This window comes from Salvia miltiorrhiza, chromosome 2, assembly GCF_028751815.1.
Source record: "Salvia miltiorrhiza cultivar Shanhuang (shh) chromosome 2, IMPLAD_Smil_shh, whole genome shotgun sequence".
NCBI lineage: Eukaryota > Viridiplantae > Streptophyta > Magnoliopsida > Lamiales > Lamiaceae > Salvia > Salvia miltiorrhiza.
Window position 1 is genome coordinate 19,393,710 of NC_080388.1, and position 12,045 is coordinate 19,405,754.

Sequence of the window (12,045 nt, forward strand, 5' to 3'; positions counted from 1 at the left end):
CTCACAGTCACATCTGTGCACAAAATCCCGCTTGTGGCAGGACCGAATTCGTCTCATCAGTAGAGGGTAACATACAATCTCAACATCAAAATTTGGCAAGTCAAACAGTTCATAACATCATTTATCTCAAAACATCAAAACATCTCATAATCTCATCATCATTTAAACAGTTTAGAAAAGCTCTTAAACTGAATACTCAAAATAATGCCCACCTGGAGTCCTTTGCTTAAGCTCGGATAGGAACAGGTGACTTACTTCTTCGTCTCGCTCGGGTCTTCATGAGTCATCAACATCATCACGAAAATTCATGTGATAAAACAAACCTCAGTTAGATCTCAATACTAAAATCCAATCTCGTTTCATCGATAACTTCTCACTCAACGTCTGTTTACCCAGTAAAACTAAATCCCTAGGTATACTCAACTTCTAAGGATTCACACGTCTTATTCTCGATTTAACTCTCAACTCGGACCATACTCAGCAAACAAGCACATAGGCATGTAGAACACATAAGCATACAACTTCACATAACAAATCACAACCAACAAACATAAGTCTGACTCGGAGACCAGAGCAGAGAAATGCTCGGTGGTCAGGGTGAAAGAACTCAACAGAGCAGAGCAGACTAGCTTGGCAGATTAGAGAAGAAATATTCGCCAAAGTAGAGGAATGCTCGCCAGAGAAATCATCAGTCAGAGGAACGACTTCGTCAGAGGAATCAAACATCAGAGGAATCGATCGTCAGAAGGATCACGAACTCTCTGTTCGCCAGAGAAATCATCAGTCAGAGGAACGACTTCGTCAGAGGAATCAAACATCAGAGGAATCGATCTTCAGAAGGACCACGAACTCTCTGTCATGCCAGAGGAATGAACTCTCTGTCGCCAGAGGAATGAACTCTCTGTCGCCAGAGGAATGAACTCGCTGGCAGGGCAGCGGAGAAAAGAACTCGCTGGCATATCCGGGGAAAATGAATTCTCTGGCATGCCAGCGGGGAAACGACTTCTCTGGCATGCCAGCGGGGAAACGACTTCTCTGGCATGCCAGCGGGGAAGCGACTTCTCTGGCATGCCAGCGGGATCACAACTTGGCAGAGCAGAACGAGACTCAAGGCAGAACAAAGCGAACAAGAGTAACTCTAAACTTCATCGACTTTTCATACCCAGAAATCATCAAACATCACATTAATCCTTTCATCTATTCATGCTCATCGTCAAAACATCATTCAAGACATAACTTACAGATTTTTCCCTATTTCTTATATCAAACCAAATTTTGTAAAAACTCATGCTCAAGACTCAGTTTTGAAAAACACCTCTTAATCACTTCAAGTCATCACGTATAACATACATCTCATCACATATAACTCATTTCTCACCCCATTTTTAGAAAAGAATCAGAAATATTTTTAAAGGGCATGAACCCTAATTTTCGAAAATGACGAAAAAAAGTGAAGGGGGAGTTTCTCATGCTTCAGTCATCCTTCTAAACACATATATCACATAAAAAGTCTAGATCCCAAAGGATTCAAACACTTACTCAGGTAGTTTCAAGAAAAGGAAAGCTTCGGTCTCTATTCTTCAAGCATCAAACTCCACTAAACTTCTTGATTCATGAGTAGTAAGTGTTTATGGACTAGATTTAGTGGAGGATTTCACTATGGTTACGTCTGTGTAAACTCGAGCTTGGTCTCCCATGGAGAAGAGAAGAAATGGCATAAGGGAGAGAGAAGAAGGTGAAGAGCCGAAAATGATGAGAATGACAGAAAGAGAGAGAAGCTCTTCGGTTTTAGCAAGATTCTTATTCCTTAAGATAAGAAGCATTAAATGCTCAATAGTTCTTTGTCTCCTCCCTTAGCAGCAAGCCTAAATCGGCTAATTACCCACATATGAGAAGGAATTAAAATAATGGGTGTGAGTGTAGGAACGTGTGGTGGAAAATAAATCATGTACGCTAATTTTCGAGAATCAGACTGACTCAAAATAATATTAGTGCGCACATATCAGGTAAATCACATAACGTCAATTAAATAACTCACACCGTTATCACATTAAAAACGGATCACCACTCATCATCGCTCTAGATTAATCCTCTTTATAGTGATTCACAATCACTACTTCGACTCTATCTCTCGTCTTTCATCGGCAACTTCCTTGACTCTATGTCAAACTCATTATTCCTATTTTCTTAATAGGACTGTCAACCTCTGATAACTCGGTATCCGAAAATTCTATTCCCGGTAGTCGGAAATAAATAAAATCCCGACTCAATTTAATCGGCATCTATAACTCGACTCGTTTCTCTAATCTCTTCACTCTAACTCCATCATTGGTTTGTCCACTCATAACTCTATAATCTTGCATCTCGACATCTCAGTATTCTCAGTAGTGTTAAAACACTATCTCTTATCATAAGGAAAGGTACGGGGTGTTACATCCTACCCCCCTTAAAAGAAATTTTGTCCCGAAATTTGAGTTATTCATCTCCGGGGTAAAGCTCTGGGTACTTCTCTTTCATCTTCTCTTCAAGCTCTGGGGGAATACATTCCCGTTAATTCCAAGTAGTCCATCAAATGTGACTATCAATTTCTTCGCTTTTTAGTCATCTAGAATTTTGTGCTCCGTAGCCATTCGAGGTTATTGGAGATTGGCTATTTTGTAACTGTTGCTTTAAACATCTGTTTACAAACATCTTTTCTTCACGTTCCTATGTTGACTCTCCTTGACCGTGATGTCTCCATTGGATTTTCACCAAAGAAATCGACTTGCTCCTCAATTGTTGGATCTTCTGGTCCAGTGTAGCATCAGGTCTCTCTCTTCGTAGCTCAAAACTGGTTCCAGGGACTCTTCTTCCTGGGCGACGTGTTTTGAAACAAACACCTACTTTCTCAGTTGAGAAACATGGGAAAACGTCTTGAACGTTCGCGAAGCTCGGAGGCAACGCTAATTATAGGCTACTTGGCCTACTCCTTCTAATACATCGTAAGGTCCTATATATATATATATATCTCTCGGTTTGAGTCTTTCTATAACTCGAACTAACACGCTCCCCGAGATAGGGAAAACTTACGTAAACATCGTTTCTAACGTCAAAAGAATCTATCAGTGATTTCTCAACTATCGAATTTCCTTCTCTCGATTTTGCTAATCGATGTCATAATCATAGCGTGTGATCTCACTTCTATTGTGGAAGTCTCTAACAGGTAAAATGGTATGAGGCTGCCAAAGTGGCGCCTACACGTGTTAACACATCGAGCATCCTTCTATGAAATGTGCCATCACTTACTTCTCATCTCTATTTAAAACGTCGTTTCAGTCTTGGCACGTATTCATACTTTCTCTGTCAGAGCAGCGAATTCGTAAAGCCAGAGGAATCGGATGCCAGAGCAGCGGAATGAAACGTCAGAGAAATGGCTTCCGCTCTGGCGCAGAAATCTCATCTCGTCCTATCCTTATGTTTATATCTCAGCGCTCTAGTCTCATCAAAAGTGTAACTCAAATGCTCAATATCTCTATTTATCATCATAACTCCATCTCATCTTAATAAAAATCTCATATCTCAGTACCGTAGTACTCTTTGCAGTGTCTCGACACTACTATAACTCATAAAGGTATGGATTCGCTCGTGATTCCATTCTTCAGCTCTTTTTTATCAGGCACGCTCAGTCTCTTTTCTTAAACAAAATGGCATTATATGCCGCCTCTTAATAATTCTCTACTCTCTCTCGGTTCGAAACTTTATTCGAAAACTTTCCACCTTCTCATCTTCTCATCCTTCTCTGCCAGAGCAGAGGAATCGAGATTTCTCTGTCAGAGCAGAGGAATCGGCGTCAGCTCTGTCTAAAACAAAGACCGCTCAACACATAGGCTCTATTGGTAGAGCGGAGCTCCTCGGTCGTGAGTCTGGTGTAATGCTTAGTACTTTGCGGGGGTATTATTACCTTCAAATTCATCTTCTCGAATTCCTTAATTCACTTCTCGAGTAAGGAAAAATCTTAACTCTCCCTGATTCTCTCTCCTTAACGCGTCAGTTACAACGTCAGAGGGATCACTTCGTCCGCGGAATCACTTTGTCAGCGGAATCCCTAACTCTCTGCCAGAGCAGAGCTACAACTCAGCAGCACTCGGCAGAACAACAGAACTCATTTCAACCCTTCTAATCATCAATTCAAACTAGCATTTAATATCATAGCATGCTCGAGAACTCATATACATTTAAATCTTCAAATCGACTTATGAACTCCAAGATTTTTCCCAAAATCTTGGGTAACTCATCTCACTTAAATCATCATCAACCTTCTATAAACTCATGAATCATGCTTGTAGTCCTTCACTGACTCTGATCGTCTCCTTCGTTGCTCAAAGAAAAATTTGAGACTTTTACGATCGGTGTACATCTCACATTGTACTCCATAAAGATGGTGTCTCCATGTCTTCAAAGCATGCACTACGGCTGCTAAATCTAAATCTTGCGTTAGATACTTCATCTCGCGTGGTCTCCACTTGCTTTAACTCCTTTCTTTCTAACATTAGTTCCGCACGAGGGCAGAGAAATCGGCGCTAGTGCAGAGGAATGCTTTCAGCTCTGTCGTCATAGCAGAGCAGAGTTCAACTTCAGTTCTGCTTCCAGAGCAGAGCTCGGCTATAACTATCGAAAGATAAGATATCTTTTCTCCCTTGCATCAGCACACATCTTAGACCATCCTTCGATGCATCAATGTAAATTGCATACTAAGTCTCTTCTTTAGCTCTTGAAAACTTTGTTCACAATCGTTCGGCCAACCAAACTTGACCTCTTCAAGTCCAAGACTCGCATTTAACTTCTCAATTCACAATCTCTCTAACGCGATCCTCAACCGCTCTTCGTGTTCTCGTTTACTCTTCAAGTAAATCAGGATATCGTCTATGGAGACTAACACGAACTTGTCTAAGTATTCGTGAAAAATGCGATTCATGAGATCCATGAATACGGTCGGGTCATTCGTTCAAACCAAAAGACATCATTATAAACTCATGGTATCTATATCTCGTACGAAATGCCGTCTTCTGAAATATTTTCCGATCGTATCTTCAGCTGATGGTACCACATTTTCAAATCAAACTTCGAAAAAGTGCTCGCTCTTTGCAGTTGATCGAACAGATCATCGATCCGGGGTAACGGATACTCATTCTTTATCGTCACTTCATTCAATTCTCGATACTCGATACACAACCTCAAGCTTCCATCCTTCTTTCTAACAAACGAATTTGGTGCTTCCCACGGGGAAACACTAAGTCGAATGAAACTCATATCGAGATGTTCTTGTAGTTGCAGCTTCAACTCTTGCAACTCGGTGGGGGCCATTCTGTATGGCTCTTTCGACGTCGGTGACACGCCAGGCTCCAAATAAATCATAACCCAAACTGTCGGTCTGGGGTAATCCCGATAAAGTCTTAGGGAAAACATCTTTATACTCTCGCACGACGGCCCTCATCAGCGTTTTTCTTTGGATTCGTCTCTCTCTCTTGCTCAGATATACAACATACGCGGTTGTATCATTTCTCCGCAAGGACTTTGTTGCTTGCAGTGCCGAGATGATCAGCGTCTTCTTCCATCTTTTATCAATACCCATAACCGAGGTAGGCTCTTGGCCTGGAAATTGAAACGTTATTCGTCTCTCCTTGTCTTGTGTCGTCACATGGTTTTCCTCTAACCAGTACATTCTAGAAGTTATATCCAAGTGCCATATGGGCATCAATCTCAGGTTTCTCGCCTCGAGCTTAATCGATCTCACTCGTATTCTGAGTCAGGGCACACGGATGAAACCGTAGTGGTTTAACCTATGAGTGTGATTACTCTTTAGAGGTTGTGGAACAGGCTCTTCGTTCGATGTCGAACAAAATACTATGGGTACATCTTTCAATTCGTCTATTTCTGACAAAATTCTTCTATTCTTATCTGGTGCTTTTTATTCACGCGAGAACAGTCTCGGGAGATGAGGTCGATTCGCCTACGGGGCCGGTGGTCGCCCTCTTGATTGACGTGGTCGAAAGGCTGGCTGTTGCCGCTGTGGTGGAAGTAGCGCTAGGATTCCCTCCATTGCTTTTGAGTTGCGGCCGAACTGACTCGGCTGTCCTCCGTTTCCACTTTGCTGCCGATTCGGACACTAGTTGAGTAGTGCTCGACCCTTCCGCAGGTGTAACCGCTATTCTGTCTCATTTTGCATTATCTTAAATGTAATTTATCGCCATTCGACAAGGCAACATCCCTCGCGGTTCTTGAAGATCTACTGCTTCTGGGGCAGTTGGGCCATCATGAGGCCGTTTGTCTCAATTTAATATCGCGGTGGCGCATTCTCACTCTGCCACGGCTTTTTAGGATCTTAACTTCAGTCATCCCGTCTTCTCTTTCCTTCTTAAATCGCGTTCTCTGGCTACATTGCCAAATCTATACCAAATGCTCTATTCAATGCATCAGTACTCATAACCTCCCTTTGACTCGTTACATCGTCTCGTACCTCTTATCTCAAATATAATCGAAGCAATTTTGACATCTTCTCGTTTATCTCTTCTCGATATGTGGCACACCGAACCAAGTCACGAAACTGACGTTCGTATTTAGCTTACGGTTTTATTGCCTTATCTCATATCAACTCTATTTCTTTCTTCAATCGGTTTCTCATTCTCGTCAAGATCTAAGGGGACATGTATCAACCTTAGAACAAATTCTCATAATTCGCAAGTCATAAGACTTTTACTCAACATCATACTATTCTCATAACTTAACGTCAAAGACATATTTCATGTCTATCATCGTAACATCAGCTCAAAACTCTACTCAAGCATAGAGACTCTCTGGTCATCATCGTATAGGTATGTAAGAAAATTTTCTCTTTCGAGAACTTGTACCCTAAGTGGGGCATAACGGAAATAAAACATCCCGTAATACTTCGTCGTTGATACTCCCATACTAGTCGTCATCTCAGTCTGCTATCGTGAAAACCGTCATCTGTTCTAATTTGTCATCTCGATCTCCTTGAATCTGCTATTGCCTATTCTGGCTTAGCATCACTTCTTCTCATCCTTGAAATGATTAGCTTTCTACGTACTTGGCTAATATAAGAAAATCCATAATCTAATAATTGTGCTCGTCCCGTAATAACATTCTACGACTGCTCCCATAAATCGTGTTTCCTTCCAAACACTCTTCTTATTATGCCATCCTAGTTACCTAGACATTCCTAACTCTTGTCGGATGTGGTAGGGACTAGGATGTGATGAATAAAAATGTCTGATCTTGAACAAGACGAGATCAAGTAAAGGAATAATTCCATAATAGCCAGTGCTATCTCAAGGATAATGAAGAAGTTATAATCAAAGGAAGATCAAAAGTTAGGACAGAACTCAGATAAAAACTGAGATGTAATATGATGGGGGTAAACCAATACTGGAAGTAGAAGCAATCCACTAAGTGGAAAAATGAATAAATTGTCCACTGTTAAAACAAGGGGTAAAGATTTCCAACACAAACGGTTTAGGCTCGAACACAGTGGATCTGCTCAATAGCAAATAGTTCATCTCATGTAGGAGTTCAATTGGATGCAGGAAAATCTCAAGACGACCAAGCGGGATAGGGACTCAATGAGTCTACTCTCATGATTACTCTAGCGATGGTAAACGCGGTCCCGGTGAAAGTACCTCTATCACGAAGTACAATTGGTCAACAGTATCTATGCATCCCATGAGGTCTCCATACTACGTTTGCCCTACTAGGGTCGTGTCTATAAATCGCGATGAAAACTCTAACTCTTATCGCATTATCTCAACTATCTCTCTTTCTGCTCCTCTTCTTCATCTTCTTCTCGGTTTATATCCCTTCCGTTCCTTCTTCTTCTCGGAGGTAAACCATAGAGGGAAAACAATTATAAAACTATCGACTTCGAAACTAGCAGTTCGTCAAAACAAAATACAAATTCTCTTTTTCTCACATCGCTTCTAAAGCTCATAAGTGATCTCAGAATTCTCAACATTCTCGTCCACTCTAGTTCTCGTTTATCAACACTTGAAATTATCGTCAGTCTCTATTTCTCATCTATCATCAAGCATCTACATCATCATCATTCTCAAAGCTCTGTTAAAGAAAGTGAAACTCACTAATCATCAACCTCTCTGTATATATATATAAGGAAAACTGCCCCTCTCTCTCGAGGTCTTTTACGAAAGTAAGATCTTATGTACCAAAGCTCTAACTCCAAAATGATGTTCTAACTATGCAAGCATCATAGGGACTAAACGTCATATATGTTCTATACTATGCTTCTAGCTATGTACATTAGCTAAGCATCACTATAGATATATCTATACATCTCTAGATAGTCTCAGTCGTCATCTATCACTCTCCCATCTCGTCTTCGTCATCGCCATCATCTGATATCCTACTCTCAGCATCGTCAGTCGGTGCATCCTCACTCGGCTTCGTCTCTTTCTCCTCATACTCGTCTATGATCCGATACACATTATCATCGCTCGGCTCATCCTCGACATTCGTGTCATAAGTTCACCCAAGGTGTCATCCTCGTCCGGGATATACTCCCTGAACCATCGCTGCATCGCTATCTCAATATAACTCGGCATCTCATCCTCATTTGGTATGGTGGGGCATTGGCCACACTAGACTCAACATCTCTCCTCATCTTCTTCATCAACTTCCTCACATCAGAATTCATCATCTCAAACAATTTCGTCATCAAAACAATACATAACTCATTAGTGCATCAAACTCAACCTTCATCAGAAAAGCAATAAGAACAACATCAACCTCTTACCTTGTTAAGCCGGAGGAGATGGGGTGCTGGGGTTTCGTTTCAAAAAGGACTCTCTCTTAAATTAGTCTAAGAACTCAAATTAGACTAATACTCAATCAAAAAGAGTAGAAGAACTCAAAGGTTCAACTCAATCAAGCAATTAACTCAGAGCAGACGACCTGCTCTGATACCACTCTGTCGCAGCCCGATTCCCAAACGCTAGTGATAGCGGGGTATGAGTATCGATACTACTAAAAAAATGAATAAAGGACATCACAACTAAATTGAACATCGGCGCGGAAGCTTACATCAAACATGCCAAGGTAAAGACTCATAATTCGACTTAAGGGTGTATTCATCAACATCGTTATGACTTCTTGAATATTAGGAATTTCAAGAAGAAAAACAAAGTAGGTACTGCTTATTTTCCATAAGGAAGCCTAACAACGAGAGTAACACAGCAAAAGGCGTAACAATCATATGTATGAAGACATATAATTGCGAGTATATTGCTTGATTAAAAAGGAATAATGTATCAGTTCACTAAGGTTTTATCAACATCAAAAGGAAAACAACAAGGAAAACTTCATCGGTGAAACCATCCCCACCAGCACCAGTCCAATCTCGCTCCAAAGCTTATCCTGCACATTTAGAAATATATGCAGGGCGTGAGTAATAATACTCAGTGGGCAAACGCCGGAAAAACATCAAAGGCGCTCTTAGAGCTATATGTTTGAAAACTTGCCATATCTTCGGCAATGCACAGAAATAAGTTAGCATCAAAGAATCTGTACATGCAGTTTTCATAATCATAACATCATAAGTAAACGACTGCAGTAAAAAATATTCATCATGTATGTACCACGTCTACAACATCATCATTATTATCGATACTGAGAAGTAGGCCTCCCTCTCAAGTACCGTGACTGGCCGACCCGAAGACGGCTCACAGTCACATCTGTGCACAAAATCCCGATTGTGGCAGGACCGAATTCGTCTCATCAGTAGAGGGTAACATACAATCTCAACATCAAAATTTGGCAAGTCAAACAGTTCATAACATCATTTATCTCAAAACATCAAAACATCTCATAATCTCATCATCATTTAAACAGTTTAGAAAAGCTCTTAAACTGAATACTCAAAATAATGCCCACCTGGAGTCCTTTGCTTAAGCTCGGATAGGAACAGGTGACTTACTTCTTCGTCTCGCTCGGGTCTTCATGAGTCATCAACATCATCACGAAAGTTCATGTGATAAAACAAACCTCAGTTAGATCTCAATACTAAAATCCAATCTCGTTTCATCGATAACTTCTCACTCAACGTCTGTTTACCCAGTAAAACTAAATCCCTAGGTATACTCAACTTCTAAGGATTCACACGTCTTATTCTCGATTTAACTCTCAACTCGGACCATACTCAGCAAACAAGCACATAGGCATGTAGAACACATAAGCATACAACTCCACATAACAAATCACAACCAACAAACATAAGTTTGACTCGGAGACCAGAGCAGAGAAATGCTCGGTGGTCAGGGTGGAAGAACTCAGCAGAGCAGAGCAGACTAGCTTGGCAGAGTAGAGAAGAATTATTCGCCAAAGCAGAGGAATGCTCGCCAGAGAAATCATCAGTCAGAGGAACGACTTCGTTAGAGGAATCAAACATCAGAGGAATCGATCGTCAGAAGGATCACGAACTCTCTGTTATGCCAGATGAATGAACTCTCTGTCGCCAGAGGAATGATCTCGCTGGCAGGGCAGCGGAGAAAAGAACTCGCTGGCATATCCGGGGAAAATGAATTCTCTGGCATGCCAGCGGGGAAACGACTTCTCTGGCATGCCAGCGGGGAAGCGACTTCTCTGGCATGCCAGCGGGGAAACGACTTCTCTGGCATGCCAGCGGGATCACAACTTGGCAGAGCAGAACGAGACTCAAGGCAGAACAAAGCGAACAAGAGTAACTCTAAACTTCATCGACTTTTCATACCCAGAAATCATCAAACATCACATTAATCCTTTCATCTATTCATGCTCATCGTCAAAACATCATTCAAGACATAACTTACAGATTTTTCCCTATTTCTTATATCAAACCAAATTTTGTAAAAACTCATGCTCAAGACTCAGTTTTGAAAAACACCTCTTAATCACTTCAAGTCATCACGTATAGCATACATCTCATCACATATAACTCATTTCTCACCCCATTTTTAGAAAAGAATCAGAAAGATTTTTAAAGGGCATGAACCCTAATTTTTGAAAATGACGAAAAAAAGTGAAGGGGGAGTTTCTCATGCTTCAGTCATCCTTCTAAACACATATATCACATAAAAAGTCTAGATCCCAAAGGATTCAAACACTTACTCAGGTAGTTTCAAGAAAAGGAAAGCTTCGGTCTCTATTCTTCAAGCATCAAACTCCACTAAACTTCTTGATTCATGAGTAGTAAGTGTTTATGGACTAGATTTAGTGGAGGATTTCACTATGGTTACGTCTGTGTAAACTCGAGCTTGGTCTCCCATGGAGAAGAGAAGAAATGGCATAAGGGAGAGAGAAGAAGGTGAAGAGCCGAAAATGATGAGAATGACAGAAAGAGAGAGAAGCTCTTCGGTTTTAGCAAGATTCTTATTCCTTAAGATAAGAAGCATTAAATGCTCAATAGTTCTTTGTCTCCTCCCTTAGCAGCAAGCCTAAATCGGCTAATTACCCACATATGAGAAGGAATTAAAATAATGGGTGTGAGTGTAGGAACGTGTGGTGGAAAATAAATCATGTACGCTAATTTTCGAGAATCAGACTGACTCAAAATAATATTAGTGCGCACATATCAGGTAAATCACATAACGTCAATTAAATAACTCACACCGTTATCACATTAAAAACGGATCACCACTCATCATCGCTCTAGATTAATCCTCTTTATAGTGATTCACAATCACTACTTCGACTCTATCTCTCGTCTTTCATCGGCAACTTCCTTGACTCTATGTCAAACTCATTATTCCTATTTTCTTAATAGGACTGTCAACCTCTGATAACTCGGTATCCGAAAATTCTATTCCCGGTAGTCGGAAATAAATAAAATCCCGACTCAATTTAATCGGCATCTATAACTCGACTCGTTTCTCTAATCTCTTCACTCTAACTCCATCATTGGTTTGTCCACTCATAACTCTATAATCTTGCATCTCGACATCTCAGTATTCTCAGTAGTGTTAAAACACTATCTCTTATCATAAGGAAAGGTACGGGGTGTTA